The sequence below is a fragment of the Arachis hypogaea genome, chromosome 10 (assembly GCF_003086295.3).
Source record: "Arachis hypogaea cultivar Tifrunner chromosome 10, arahy.Tifrunner.gnm2.J5K5, whole genome shotgun sequence".
In the NCBI taxonomy this organism is placed as follows: Eukaryota; Viridiplantae; Streptophyta; class Magnoliopsida; order Fabales; family Fabaceae; genus Arachis; species Arachis hypogaea.
The window spans coordinates 87,170,529-87,186,048 of NC_092045.1; the positions used below are offsets into that span (position 1 = coordinate 87,170,529).

General features: G+C 27.2%; 1 long non-coding RNA gene across 1 annotated transcript; it reads left to right on the forward strand.

The window, feature by feature from the left end:
• The first annotated feature begins 8,593 nt into the window (after positions 1–8,593).
• Positions 8,594–10,998, forward strand: LOC140175863 (uncharacterized). Its single transcript, XR_011866722.1, has 2 exons — positions 8,594–10,024; positions 10,625–10,998. It is a non-coding gene; the product is annotated as an uncharacterized lncRNA (long non-coding RNA).
• Positions 10,999–15,520: the final 4,522 nt, after the last annotated feature.

Genomic DNA, 15,520 nt, shown 5'->3' on the forward strand with positions numbered 1-15,520 from the left:
AAAATTCTTCTCCAAGAATCAGGCTCACATACGTTTATGTGTGTAGAAGTAAAGGAATAAAACCCTTATATTTTACTCTCACACATCTCCTCTACTCTTGACACATATATATATAATATGAGATTTGTTACTAATTTTAAATTTAATTCTCAATTCAAATTTAAACCTTGAAATTCTAAATATGAATCCTTCAAATTTATGAATTATATCATAACTTAATTTGAAACAAAATCAGTTAGGATCTCATCTAAATTTAGAAATAGAATAACTAATTATTCTCAAATCTCATTTAATATTCTCAATTATCATACTATTATTATATTCTTGGTGCTAGCAAAAAATATAATAATATTCCTTTTGAATTAATATAATTATGTATTTGATCAAATAAAAATAATAATTAAATAATTCTATAGCAAAGATTAGAACACTCGTTAGTGTGTGACTCCATAGGTTCAATACTAAGCGGGTAGTAAATTAGTCATACTAAATTTACTAATCAAGGTTGGCATCTAGCAACACTCCTCAATGACCCGATAGTATGAAGTAACATATTTTTACTAAGAACCTTAGAAGAACAAAATATAATTCCTTCCATCTTTCCAACTCTTGGTTAATCCTTAAAGTATGGTTTAATTGTCAAACTCTAACTTGTTACCATTATTATTATTATTATTATGAACTGTGAATGACTTAAGAAACTCATTTCTTCATTCATTCAATCTCCTTGGCCAAGGTTTTATTCATCTCAGTCATTATAATCATAGAGCTCAAACTCTTTACCGAGAGTTGACAGATTCCTTATTGACTAATCATTAATTCTACAAGTATTTAAATTATACCCAATGTCCATTCAACTAGCACTCTAGGGTATTAGGTGTCTGGAATCAAAGTATAATAAATAAATTGTTAATTACTATGACAGTCGCAGGTCAAAGGAAACTCTATTACTATATTCATCTTGAGAATATCCTATTGACAAATATGCGGTAATTATAACCATTAGGAATTTTCAAAGTGAGTCAGTTCAATGGTCATATCTCTATATGCACCATCTATATATATAATTTAATAAATGAGATCTATTAATCTTCATCCAATGAAGATCATTATATATATATATATATATATATATATATATATATTGGTCTTTCCGGATTATTAATGTCCTTTTTAATAATCCTATGACCAAGAATAATTTAGATTAAATTATAAAAGATTTATCTCTCAATATTATGATCACTATCACAATGATAAATCTCTAAATTTAATCAATGACCTTATTATATTAAGATTTTAATACAATAACAATAACAAATTATTTGACACATGATTGATTGGATGTGGTCATACTCCTTATTCCCAACACTTGAGGCAAACACATATGAGGTGGCATGCATTAGGGCAACCTGATATAGACAAATATGGAGGTCATCTCAAATAAAATATAAAAGAGGTTATTGTGATATCAATAATTGTCTTGATATGAAGTAATGTAATAACTTTTCAAACGGAACAAGTGTCAACCAGTTTACAAAATAAAGATAGAGTGCATACAAAAACAAATAAAAAAGCAAAAAAACTCTAATTTGCTTAGTATGTAAAATCTAATTAAAAATAAAAAATTTCAGGAACATATTAAAAGAAATAGTTCATATGAAAAATATAAGATTAAGCCTGAAAGATCTCTTTCAAATGAGTAATTTCAATATGAAGAGTAGTTTGAAAATTCATGGCTTCTTTTGCATCTTGATTCGAGGAAAGCATCTTCTTTTTAAGGGATTGTAAGGATACACTGCTACTATCAAGCATGCTGCTTGCTTTAACAAAGACCTTCATTCTTTATCAAAGCAGCGTCTAACTTATTTTTTATCTCTTTTTTGACAACCAATTGTTGTTCCAAGTCTTGAATTTCTTCGTACAATTCATGAGTCCAGTCTTTAGCTTTTGCAATATGGATAGCCAGGGTAGTTTTAGCAATTTCAAAAGACGAGGTGTCTTGTTTCAACTTGGAAAAAGATTTAGTTGATTGCTGATATGATGAGATAGTTGCTTAAGAGTCTAAAAATTTGATGTAATGGTCCTCATAAACCTTTCATAAGTGAGCCAACAAAGGGTCAATAGTCTCAAGATGCGAAGTAATTGAAAAGGTCTAAAGAATGTTAGAAAGTTGAGCCTTAATGTACCGATTAGTGGCAAGCGTCAAGAGAAGTTTGGATAGGATAGTACCAAGTTGTTTGCGCCCAAAAGAAGTAGAATGGATTTGCCAACAGCCTTAGTTGTGGGAGGTGTACATGGAGCTATTTTGTTGAAAGGTGACTTTGGATGGTCAATTATGGCTTTCTTATCCGCATCCATACTATCCATACTACATGCATACGCTTCATTCAAACTTTCTAAGTTTGACAACAAGACATTCACCACAATATTGGAGGTATGAGCATGGATAGAAATGATTGGCATTTATTTTTTCAGTAGCTCACTCAGATGAATTTCAAAGTTTAGAATCTAAAACAAGAATACAAAAAAAGATGTCAACAAAATTTGCAAAAAAAAAAATTAATTAGTCTAAATGACATATTACACCTTATCAGATTTGATACTAAGTGTGGGTTGATCTGATGTGGTAGCTGCAGGATTTTTGGTGTTAGGCACAAATAGTGAAATAGTAAGAGCTGCAGTAATCTAGAACGAGAAATGAAATAAGAACGAAGATAATTAATGAAATTAACATAAAAAGAAATTGATGGTAAAAAAAATTCAGCATGAGAGACATCATGAACAGTTAATTTCTTTAAGACAATGTTATTTTTAACCTGAAGGATGTGAGAATAGATGAATATACTTGAGGAACAAATTAACCACTGAGGCAAAAGGCATCGATGTCAGTGTCTTTAGAAGAGGAGTCACTTACTGCTTTATTACTAAATGAGTTGTTCTCGTCTTCGTCATTATTGTTCTGAGAGATTGCTGGTCTCTCATTATTGTCATTGGATGTACTTGATGTGTCTTTGTTATCATCATTATTTGAAGATGATGACATCGTAATTAGTTCAAGTTTCCTTTTGACCCAACTAGGTAATTAGGATTGAGCTTCCTTTTTCCTACAAGCCTATTAGAAGTCTTTCTTAGAGGAGGATTGATAGCAAGTAATGTAGTATTTTTCTCTGTAAAAAAAGGCATCATACATGAGAAAAAAAATTTAACAATCACACAAAGAAGAGCATAATTTGTTTAATTCAAATAGACAAATGATTTAGTTGTAATTACTTTTTTTAATAATTAACATTCTCCTCACTTGCTGCATCATAAGAGCAGTAGTCATCCTTCGACAACTAAAAGTGACTTTAATGGAAGAGTAATATATTTTTCACTAAGAAAAAAAAATAAATATGTGATCAACAGACAGGTCTTATAGGGTAACAGGTGGAATTTACTTGGAAAAGCATTGTCCTTCTGAAGGTTCAACGGATCTTCTAGTGAAGTAGTTTTGGTATGCAAAGATTGAGCTTCTTGAAGATGATAAGAAGATGGAATGGCTTGAGTTAGTCCAAATTTTCTAGATACGACGTTTGACATATAGACTATTATTCTTAGGTCATCTTTACCTAGAAATCCAGCAAAAAGTAGTTGGAGAGTCAAGAATTGTGACCAAATGATAATACTTTTCTCTTGTGTAATTTTAGTTGGGGTAAGAGATTGCATCAACCATTCTAGACCAGCTTGACAGTTGGCAAAATGAGTCACGTTGATATTGTGGCCTTTCTCTAGCAAGTAACAGAAAGCATGTAAGAAGTGTTTTATCTTATCATATAAAGTCATTAACTTCTCAGAAAAAATTAAGTTAAGCAGATGGTGCCCCATAATCATAGAGTCTGTAGGATCTTTTTGGTTCAAACATGGTTGTCGCTTAGATTAAAAAATGGCAGAAAGTCATAATTGAAAAAATCAAACGGGACCGTCAACATTAGTGATTCTCCTTTCCTGTTCACAGCCTTTGCCAAGGTAACTTTTTGTGCAGACTTCCTAGCCAACAATAATAGACCTATCATACATTTGTAACTAACTACTGAAGGAAGCAGATCGATTGGACTTATATTTAGTCCTCTTTCAATTGATTTCTTTCTCTTGATTTTGAGGATCTGGGTCAGCTAGGCTCCTTTGTCTTCTTCCAAATAGTTCTAGAAAAAGGCTTGGCCTATTTTCAATTCTTTTTTCCTGAGAGCTTGTTTGTGGGGGCTCATGTCCATATTTCTGTACTTGAATTACATCCAACCTTCCTCTATATGCTCTTCTCTTAATCCTTTTTTCTTGTTTTCTAAGCAGGGATTGGAAGTTACGCTAGCTACTTTAGTACATTCGCTGTCCTCGGGTAGCACAATGCCAATTCAACCATAAAGCCAGAATCTAGTGGTGGTTCCTTATCCTTACAGAAGAGTTGAAGCGGCTCCCTCATAAGGTCCATGATCCAATCTAAAGTGAGATGTAGTTGAGTCAAGAACAATTTGGTTAGACAAAATTTCCTACTTTCGTCTAACATAATGGCCAATCAAAGATAAGTGGCTTCAACTTGAATGCTTTGAGCACAGAAAATAACGCCGCTCAACCAATAGAGAAGGAAGACTATGTGCTCATTATCCAAAACTTTCTTCATTTTGACCTTTGTTGTTGCGAATGAAACTCTGGTAGGTGGTAAAAAAGAGATCAATAAAATACTCAACTCCTGTGATTGACTTAGTGGTAGTTAAAGTTTTCTCTCCCAAAGAGGTAAACCAGTTATAGCAGTTATACCCAGAAGAGTAAGAGTAACCATGCCGTATGAGGTGTGAAAAATATGAGAAATCTTGTCCCAAAAGTATAATGCACCTTCATTAGTCCTGAATTAACGGTGTAAGAGATTTTAGTGAGTTAAATTAGATCGCATATTTTAATTTCTTTCCACAGGGACATCTTTTCGATTTCAACCCTATCCAACCAAGCATAGTAACCATCAATGTTGGTCTTTTGGGATTTCTGAATAACCTGTTGTGTGAGTTGAAATACCCAATAGGAATAGAGTCTTGAAAAGCAACAGATTTTCTTTGAGTGACCAGGAAAAAAAATTCTGATCTTGTTTGTGGCATTGGGAGAGATGATAGGGCCAATAAAAGCTAACTCTACACCGTCAATGGTGAAAGGGAGTAGCACCTGAGATTTTCAGATTTTTGAATTTGATGCTTCTGGTTCAAGAGCAAAAGCTTCGCTATTTTTGACAACAGGTTATCACAAATGACCACTTTGAGTGAAGAAGGAAGATTCATTGACAGGTTGTTGCTCGAAAATATCTTAGGAGTTTAGATTAAAAAATTCTAGTATAATGTCCTGAGGTTATTAACAATGATCAAACAAGCTATAAAGGCAAAAGATGGTGCATAAGAAATGAATAAAGATTAAGTTTATAAGAATTAAATTTGGTTTAAAGAGTAAAACAAGAATACAACATAGAACAAGATTTAATATTATTTATCAATACTCATGAATATAAAAAAATGTTACAAGCCTATTTGTTTATAAATTGGGATTTTATCACAAATTTACAATAGAATTAAAAAAGATAAAAGAAGATCTATCTCTTTACAAATTAAAACACTAAACTGTTTTTCAACTCAAAAGGACTAAGCTAAGTTGCATTTTAATTACAACACGCACGAACATGCCCAAGAAAACAATCTTTAACATTTGGTTCATATGCAAAATTATTCAATTCATTGGAGTATGCAAGTAATTTGAGGGAAAAAAAGCAACATAGTGTTAGAACCAAATCGGTAATCAAACTGGTCAAATTATTGATTTATTAGTTTATTGGTTCAACCAACGAATTATTGGTTGAACCGACAAAATCGGTGCTACATAAATAAAAAATATAAAATAGTCCAAAACCTAAAATTAAAATTTAAAATATATATCTTCACTAATATTCTAAAAATAATCAAGTTTTAACAAATTACAATCAACAAGTTATAATCTAGTTATTATTAAATAAGTATATAAAATTCTAGTTTTTTTCATAATAAAGATTTTTTAATTTTATTTTAATGACTAATTAATTAGTTTATATTTATTATATTGTTTTATACTATATGTATTTATTGAAAAATAATATTAATAAATATTATATAATCATAAAAAAATAATTATATTGTAATTAATAAAAATATTTAATATTTTTATTTATACATATTTAATTATATTATATTAATAATTATGAATAATAAAAAATATAATTAATTTAAATATAAGTGAGTATAAAATTAAAATAATATCTAAAAAATTTATTGTACGTTTTTACTATATAATTAACAATTAACATTTGATATTATAAGAAACAACATGGCTTAGTGGCAAGGAGAGCATGCAAGCACAAAGAAAATCCAAATTCAAACTTCATTTTTATCAATTTTATCTTTAAGTGGTTCAAAAATTAGACCAGATTGATTGGAAGTCCCATTCACTAATTTTTCGAACTAATCGGTCAATCCAATTCAATTTTTATAATTATAAATAGGATTTTAATCCGGTTTTTACAATTATAAGCCAATAAATAATAAAAAAAAGACGCTCTTCAGAACAAAATTTTGGTACTCTTTTTCTCTTTTACAAGTGTTACTAGATAATAATATATAATTTTTTGTCTAATAAACTATTTTATGTTATATGTCCAATATTTGATTGTTTTATTTTTGTTCAGTCAATAAAAAAAGAAAAAGAAGGGGTACTCTTATTTATATTATAAGATAACATTTTGAAATAATGTACTTATATTGGTCAATATGTGTTTTCTATTTATTATTATTATTATTATTATTATTATTATTATTATTATTATTATTATTATTATTATTATTATTATTATTATTATGTATGTTTGTATACAGCTCTTTTACTATTATAAATAACAAAAAATTTTTATTTTCAATTACTATAAAATTTCAAGTGAAAAATTTTGAGAGACATTATGTCAGACAAAAATATTATTATAAAAAAAATCATGTAAAAAAATAATTAATTATATGTTAATATCTCTGTATATAATATTTATTTTTAATTAAATGAAATCATTTGACATTTTAGTTATTTTTTTGAGATTTTCAATTGATGAGACTAAGCAAAGAGTGTGGAAACAATTGCATAGGGCAATTCAAATTGGCCGAAAATAGTGTAAAAAGTATAGTTGTCAGAATCGAACGGTCAAATTATTAGTTTGTTGGTTTATTAGTTGAATCAATAAATTATTGGTTAAACCGATAGAATCAGTCCTATATAAATAAAAAATATATAATAGTTAAAAACTTAAAATTAAAATTTAAAATACATATCTTCATTAATATTTAAAAACAATCAAGTTTTAACAAATTATAATCAACAAGTTATAATCCAGTTATCATTAAATAAGTATATGAATTCTAGTATTTTTCATAATAAAAATTTTTAATTTTTTTATACTAAAGTAAATATTTTTTATTTTAATAACTAACTAATTAGTTTCTATTTATTATATTGTTATATACTATATGTATTTATTAAAAAATAATATTTAATAAATATCATATAATCATAAAATGAATAATGATATTGTAATTAAATTAATAAAAATATTTGATATTTTTATTTATACATATTTAATAATATTTATATTAATAATTATGAATAATAACAAATATAATTATTTTAAATATAAGTGAATATAAAATTAAAATAATATTAATAAAATTATTGTATATTTTTATTATATTAATTAATAATTAACATATAAAATAATAAGAAATAACATAGTTTAGTGACAAAAGGAACATGTAATAACAAAGAGGACTCAGATTTTAAACCACATCTTTAATAATTTTAGAATTTTTTTTTAGAAGAATTTGGTTAGATCGATTTTCTATTGATTTCTACTGAATTTAACCGATGTTGACCTTTTTTATCGATTCTCATCTTTAAACTGTTATAACACTGGACTAAATCGATTAAGAGTCTGATTTATCGATTTTTTGATCGAACTAACCGATCCGATTCGATTTTTATAACTATAATATAAAGTATAATTATCAGTTTACATAAAAATTAAAAAGTTTATAAATGAGTCTTAGGCTAACATTATAAAAGAATTCAATTCTTTTAAAAAATACTTAGAAATTCAAAAATGCTTTTAGTCTCTTGACATCAAAATACTTGTAATTACGTATAGTGTGTATATCTACAAGTAATTAATTCTCTTAAATCCCTTTAGTAATTTACGTATTCTTCTTAATGGTTCTCGATTTTCCAGCAGTAATTTTTCTGGTGCTATTTATTCTTATAGTTAAGAAGCATAAGGGGCCCTATGAGAAAGATAATAATTTGATGATTAGTATATGGCTAGGTATTATATAAAGGGACAAAGCAACCCCACAATTAGATAGATGAGCACTCTTGCATGTGATTTTTCTGTATGTATTACATTGTTGAATGTTGATTATTGCCCTCCCTTATTATTTGAAAATGATCTAAAACCCCACATCGTTGTCGGTTATGTATTTTGGTTCATTATATTAAATGCTTGCTTCAAAAACTAGGCATGATTAAAGTGAATAATAATCTATATGTTACAGTACTTTTTATATTTGGCTTCTTCCCTAATAAAATCCTAATTTCTTATATATGGCCTATAATTCTGCTCATGGATGCATAGCAGCCACTCTCTGCATCTGTTGTAGGAGAAGTGCCATGTGCTTGCAACACCATCAATTCTTCAATTCTATGCACAAATGCCTAATATCAGGTTCTCATCATAATGTCGCTGTTTGATTAATCTCTAGAAATTTAAAACTGTATATATTATTGCACTCGCTCTTATATAGGAGAAATCTGGTGGATGATTAGTTGTTAACGACAATGTCAAAAATAACATAAAAAATTAAAAATTATATACGATTTGTTGCTTTTCTGTTTTAACTGTTCCTTTGCTCTGCCTCAATGTGATAAAACTTTTTTTTAATAAAAATACCCTTATATATAATCACCATTCACCATATATTCAATAGTTTATTGCAATTTACAAGGCAATTTGCAAGTGTATAGGATACATAATTCAGAGAGATGGATTATACATCCCAATACTCCAATATATATATTATAATGAAAATTTAGGTTCGGAATTTGATCTCAGAAAATTTACATAGACATATTTGATTTTCAAAAATATTATATTTATATTAAAAATTAATTATCAAATCAATTATTATATATTTGTTGGAGTATCATATATATTAGATATAAGAAATTCTAGTACATCACTAATTTTTAGTAATTTTGATTTTTTGACTATTATTTAGTCGGTATAAATATTAAATTTTTTGATAAATAAATTGTATTAGTTTATAATATAAATTTTAATAAATATAGATATAAATTATTACTGATCAATAAAAAATGAAAATTATTTACTGGTTAGATAGAGTGTTTGGTACGGTTGCGGATGTTTGCACAACATACTAGTAAAAATTGAAGAATGAGAAGGTGCAAAGCGTTGGACAAGGTACCACTAATGCATATATAGCATTGTGTAATAAAGGAATTAAGTGTTCATGTATAGTTTATATGCTTGGATCCTCTATTTAGTTTTGTCGATTGGGGGAGGACAACAATAAAAAGTGTTGTCGTTTTCAGCGAAGAGAAAGCAGGGAGACATTGATTTGAACCTAAATTTGAACAATTGTTTCTCTTGTTTGCGTCCACTCTCCTCCTCAGATGAATTCTTACGCACCCAAATGCTTCCTTCATTTCCTTCATTCACTCCTCCTTCCCTATATATACACGACGCCAACTCCTCTAATTCTCCATGTACGACTTCATTATTCCACCTTAACTATTTTCGGTTTATTACGTTACACCACCACACCAAATATATCAAATTAAATATATAAGATGGCTACGTTACCAAGCAAACGCCTTCGTCTTCTTCTTGTTGCTTTTCTATTCTTGTGCTTCATTACCACTACAGCTACAGGTGAGCTTATTATTTCGTTCACTCTCACTATTTATATACTTTGATTAAATCCTCTCTCCAATTTAATAACTATACTTCTTCTAGAGACTTTCGATAGAAAAAAACAAATGAATGAGTATATTTTTACAAAAATGCTATTTGTACATCAAAATTAGCCACTAAAATCAGCCACTAATATATTTGTAGATAAATATATATGTAGTTTAATTTATTTTTAATATATATTTGCATTTTAGCAAGTATTTTATATTAGTGTCTGATTTTAGTACACGTAGCATAATTCATATTTTTAATATGTCCTTATAAAATAGTTTTTTATGAATTTATGTAAATTTTTTACATAATTTTTTATTTATTGTCTTTTACTAAAATTCTTTTTTTGGAGATTTTATATTATGTTATAAAATTACTTTTTTTCAAAAGCTTAAGTGAATAAGATGGAGGAGACATATAAATCTCTGATAACATGTTATTAAATTTTTTCTTTTAAATTAAGCTAATAGGAAGAAGTGTTTTTTTAAATAATATTAAAGTGAGTACATAATTAACTGAAGATAGATGACTACTTATTAGCTTGTGCGTTGTTTTGTGTTGATGCAGCTGCAAGAAGTTTGCGCGAGACAGTGAAATCATCATTATTATCTGAGAATATTGATAATAAGAAGGTCAACAGCAATGTGTTTGACCCAAAACAAGAGGTTCATGAATTAGCTACTATGGACTACACTCCTGCAGGGAAGAACCCTCCCATTCATAATTAAATATTTAATTTTCTTTTCTTCCCTTTTCCATTTTTGGTAGAAGATCGAAAAATCACCGTCCTCGGTGATAAATTAATTAATTATAATATGTACAAAATGTAAATAACTTTCAATATATTATCCTTTTGAACTTTGTACGTATATACTTAGGAATTAGGATGTGTACCCGGCTTCTTCCTCATGCAAAATATCAAACTTATATTTCTTAGCTTCCATCGAGTTCCATCCACAGAATAAATTCGTTTCATCTGATATCAAGATCACTGTTTTAATTATTATATATGGTTTTGTTCTCATCAAGAAGAATAATATTATTAATTTAATGTAAATTGAAAAGAATAGGTATAACAGAGTTTAATATGTGGCTTGGCGTGATTAAAAAATTGTTAATAATATTTCAATCAATTAACAATGTGGAAAGAGCAGTCAATTATACCTTTTAATTGGATCAGTTATAAGGTGTTGAGATATATACTAAATTTAATTAATCAAGTCAAGTCTCATCATATACAGTGGAACTAAGAATGAAGATGTAGTATGCATGAAAGTAAAATGAAACACTGCGTATATATCAAAATGCTATTTGTATAATAAAATTAGTTATTAAATATAAGTATCTAATGACATGATAACGATAATTTAGTGGATAATAATCACTTGTGAGCAGTCATAATCCGTGAATTTTATAATCTGGTAGAACATATAAGACATAGAAATGTCAACAAAAAATGCAGCAATAATCTCTATCTGTTAGGTTACAAATAAGGAATTGAAATATTTTCCATTATTTCGTTATGCTACACCCTAGAAAGTGCCCTACGCTATAAAAAAGTTATCAATCATGTGTTAGGAGCCACAGAACACAATAATCAAGAAGCTTCCGCAGCCTAACTTTTAGGTTTGTGAGAGAGTGGAAAATGAATGCATGGAAGAAAAACAATTTAAAAAAGAGAAAGTATAGGGAGTCAATGACCTAAGCGTACAATGTGTACAATAAAGGTTTAGAAAATATTAGAGATATGATTATTAGTGTTAAAATTGTCCTATTAGGTTATGCTTTTGGGATGAGTGGTTTTAGGACATGGTATTAGAGTTTCAGATCTGGAAAGTCAAGAGTTCGAACCTTGGTAAATCCAAAATTAGCTTTTTATAACATGAGATGTTTATTATCCCTGTGATCCGGATGGTTATCTCTGGTATTCGGATGGTTATTCTGGATAGTATAAGTTCATTTTATTCATAAACCAAAAATTTAGCGACAAAATTTAGCCTAACTTATCTTTTATGTAATTAGAGTGTAACTGAAATTCTGTTATCAATTCAGTTGCACAAGGAGTTACCAAGTCACTAGCTTGTACATACATACCAAGTCACTAATTTTAATATCTCTTACCAGGCATTTTAGATAAGCTTGATGGAAACAAACTACAATCATCACAGTGGAAAGTTAGAATCTTGAAGGACACACTTCAAGAAAGAAAGTTCCCTGTATAAACAATGAATTCTAAAGATCCAGCAAAGCCAACAAAGACAAAATAAAAAACCTTTAAAAAAGAAAACTTAAACAAATCACTTATGACTTGGCTATTAGCATCTATGGACACAACTTTTAAAAACAGTGTTATGTCCTGCAAATTTTTTTATTAGACATGGGATACTATTCTTAAAGTCTAAGATCTTGCAAGAATCAGACAATTAGTAGATTCTTTAATTGTATTAGAAGCACCATTTTCTCAAGATGAATAAATTCAAACTATTCTTCATGAGCTCACTGAGGAGTATCAGGTTTTATTGGCAGCAAAAAAATGGGTAAGTTTATAGTAGTTGGAAATAGAATCATACTTGGTAGCATATGAAGATATGTTCAATCGATTCAAGAAACCATCTCAAGCAATTCCATTAGCCAATTTATCTCAATCCTCTATGCCTATTGATCAAGAAGAAGATTTATGAGATGTGATAAATTTAACAATTCAACTCGCTTGTTTTGTCATTAGGTTTGGTCAACAATTTGAATCATCAAATGCAACATTTTCAGGTCAATCATATCACCTTCCAATTCCTTCACTATCATTTCACCAACCAAGGACATTCTTGGTAGCACCACCATCATCCTTGCAAAATATAGTATGGTATCCTAATTCTGGACACAGTCATCGTGAACTACGAATGCTTTCCAAATTTTTGGACTTGTATGTATGCAGTAAAAAATGTTAAATTAAGTTCTAGAAATTCTTTAACATATTGATTTAAAATCCCTTTTAGAGTTAAAAGAGCAAATATGATTATTTAAAAAATAACTATTTTAAGGTAAATTCTATCCAATCTTCTCTAAAATAAATGATAAATTACTCTTTATAATATATTTAGTGATTATTATATAAAATTGGTTGGTTTATCATAATTAACTTTGATTTTTAATTTAATCTAAGTTTTGATTACCTAATTAATTAACCATGATATTTCTTTTTTGCAAATTATAAAAATTATTAGACATAAAAAATTCTTAAAAATTCTCTCTTGATAAATTAGAGAGAGAAGGGATTATATGTACATATATAATACCACGAAAGAATCAAAGGAGTTTAAAAAAAGGAAAAAAGAGACGATGGTGATCAATTTTTTCTTTGTATATATGGTAGGTGTTTGGAGAAGAAGCCGTCTGAGGGGTGATTGATAAATATATACATATGAAAAAGATAGTTAATAATATTGAACCATAAATTATCTGGTACAGAGAGTACAATAATTTTATTTCTTGGTCTTAAGATAGAATGACACAAATAGAATTTTTACTGATTTTCAACCTTAAAGAGGCATCAAATGTTTTATTTTTTTTTCATTTTTTGAAATTTTTTTATTGTGTGATTAAAATTACAAAATGTAATTTTCTAGTAATTTTTATAAATTATAAAAAAGTTATACCTTGGTTAATTAACTAGTTAGATTACTATAACTTAGGTTAAATTCAGAGTTAATATTAACTACAATAACTCAACTCATTTTATCTAATAATTATTAAAGATATGTCACAAGAGAATAATTTATTCTTTATTTTAAAGAGAATTGAGTAAAATTTATCTTATTTTAAATAATATATTAATATACATTCCAAAAATACTATATAAAATGCTTCAAATTATAAGATAGTTTTTAATATCCTTTGAGGATTTCAATTTGGTTAGAGAAGAATATGAGGTCTTGGCAGATCGTGAAATAAACATAACTGAGAATCTCTTAACTAACATAGATGTAAAGCATAGAATATAAGGAGTATATAAAGGACGTATATTAGCTCGGTTAAAATGCCTATAATACAGTGTTCAAGAGTCATTAAAACTTCTACTATTAGAATGAATATACGAAGGTTATTATTTTTATGGAGTCATTTAAGATCGCACCTTTGACTCAGATTGTATCGTACAATTTAAGAATTATAGATATTATTTTTTCAAGCATTTATAAGACTACAAAGTGACTCACACTAAATTGTAATTCAATTTAAGAAATTTAAATATTATACTAGAATAAAGATATTTTTTATTTTTAAAGTTTGTTAAAAATTTTACATATATTCTTAAGTTTTATTTTATTTTAATTTTATCTATGATATTTTTAATTACATTAGCAAATATATTTTTTGATAGCTAAATTTTCAAAAAGTTAAAGATTAATCTAGCAATAATGCATGACAACTATGTCTAATTTGCTTGTGTTAAAAGTTGTTCTCGTAAAATGATTGCTAAATTAGTCCTAAAGTTTCTTAAAAAATTAGTCTTTAAAGATATATATTTAATACAAATTAAAAATTTTTAAGATAAAATTAAAATAAAATAAAATTTATGGACATTTTTTAAATTTTTAACAAATTTTAAAGACAAAACTATACTTTACCTTATTTTACGAATTTTCTTAGGAAGGACTTGGATTGAATATTCCGCATCTATGAACTTTAAATATTATTGCTTCAAAGCTTCTCAAGCTAAAAAGTTGCTGGATTGGTTACCTTAACAACTAAATTTTTTTGGATATTCTCTTGATATTCTCATCATATAAGACTTTGATCCAACCACAAACTATCTTTAAAAGCATCTCCAATAGAGAAGCCCGATTACTATTTAGTCAGAGAAAAAAGAAATTGGACCGTTGGAGGGAACTAAAGTGAATTTCTTCACTTTTTTTAAGAAGAAAAAGAGAAGAGGGAGTCCCTCTAAATGGGGACTCCCATTAATCAATATACAATTGCGAAGTGACAACTAAATAAAAAATAAATAATTATATACAATATTAATTAATTAAATAATTATATTAATTAATTAAATAATTATATTATATAATTAAATAATAATTAATTTAATAATAATTATAATGACTAATTAAATTAAATATTAATATTTTTATTTAATTAATAATTTATATTAATTAATTAACTAATAATTAATTAAGTAATCAAATTATAATTAATTTATTAATAATTATAATAATTAAATAAATTAAGTAATTAAATTTTTATTTAATTAATAATTTATATTAATTATTTATATCATAATTAATATCAAATATTATTTATATTTATATTATTATATTAATTTAGTCGTTGCAAAACTAGCTGTTGTAAAAATAGCCGTTAGAAACTAGCCATTACTATGTTACCGTTATTGTTAATAAATTAATATTTTGTTACTCTATATATACCACTTAGATACACTTCTATTCTCACACTATCTACTACTCT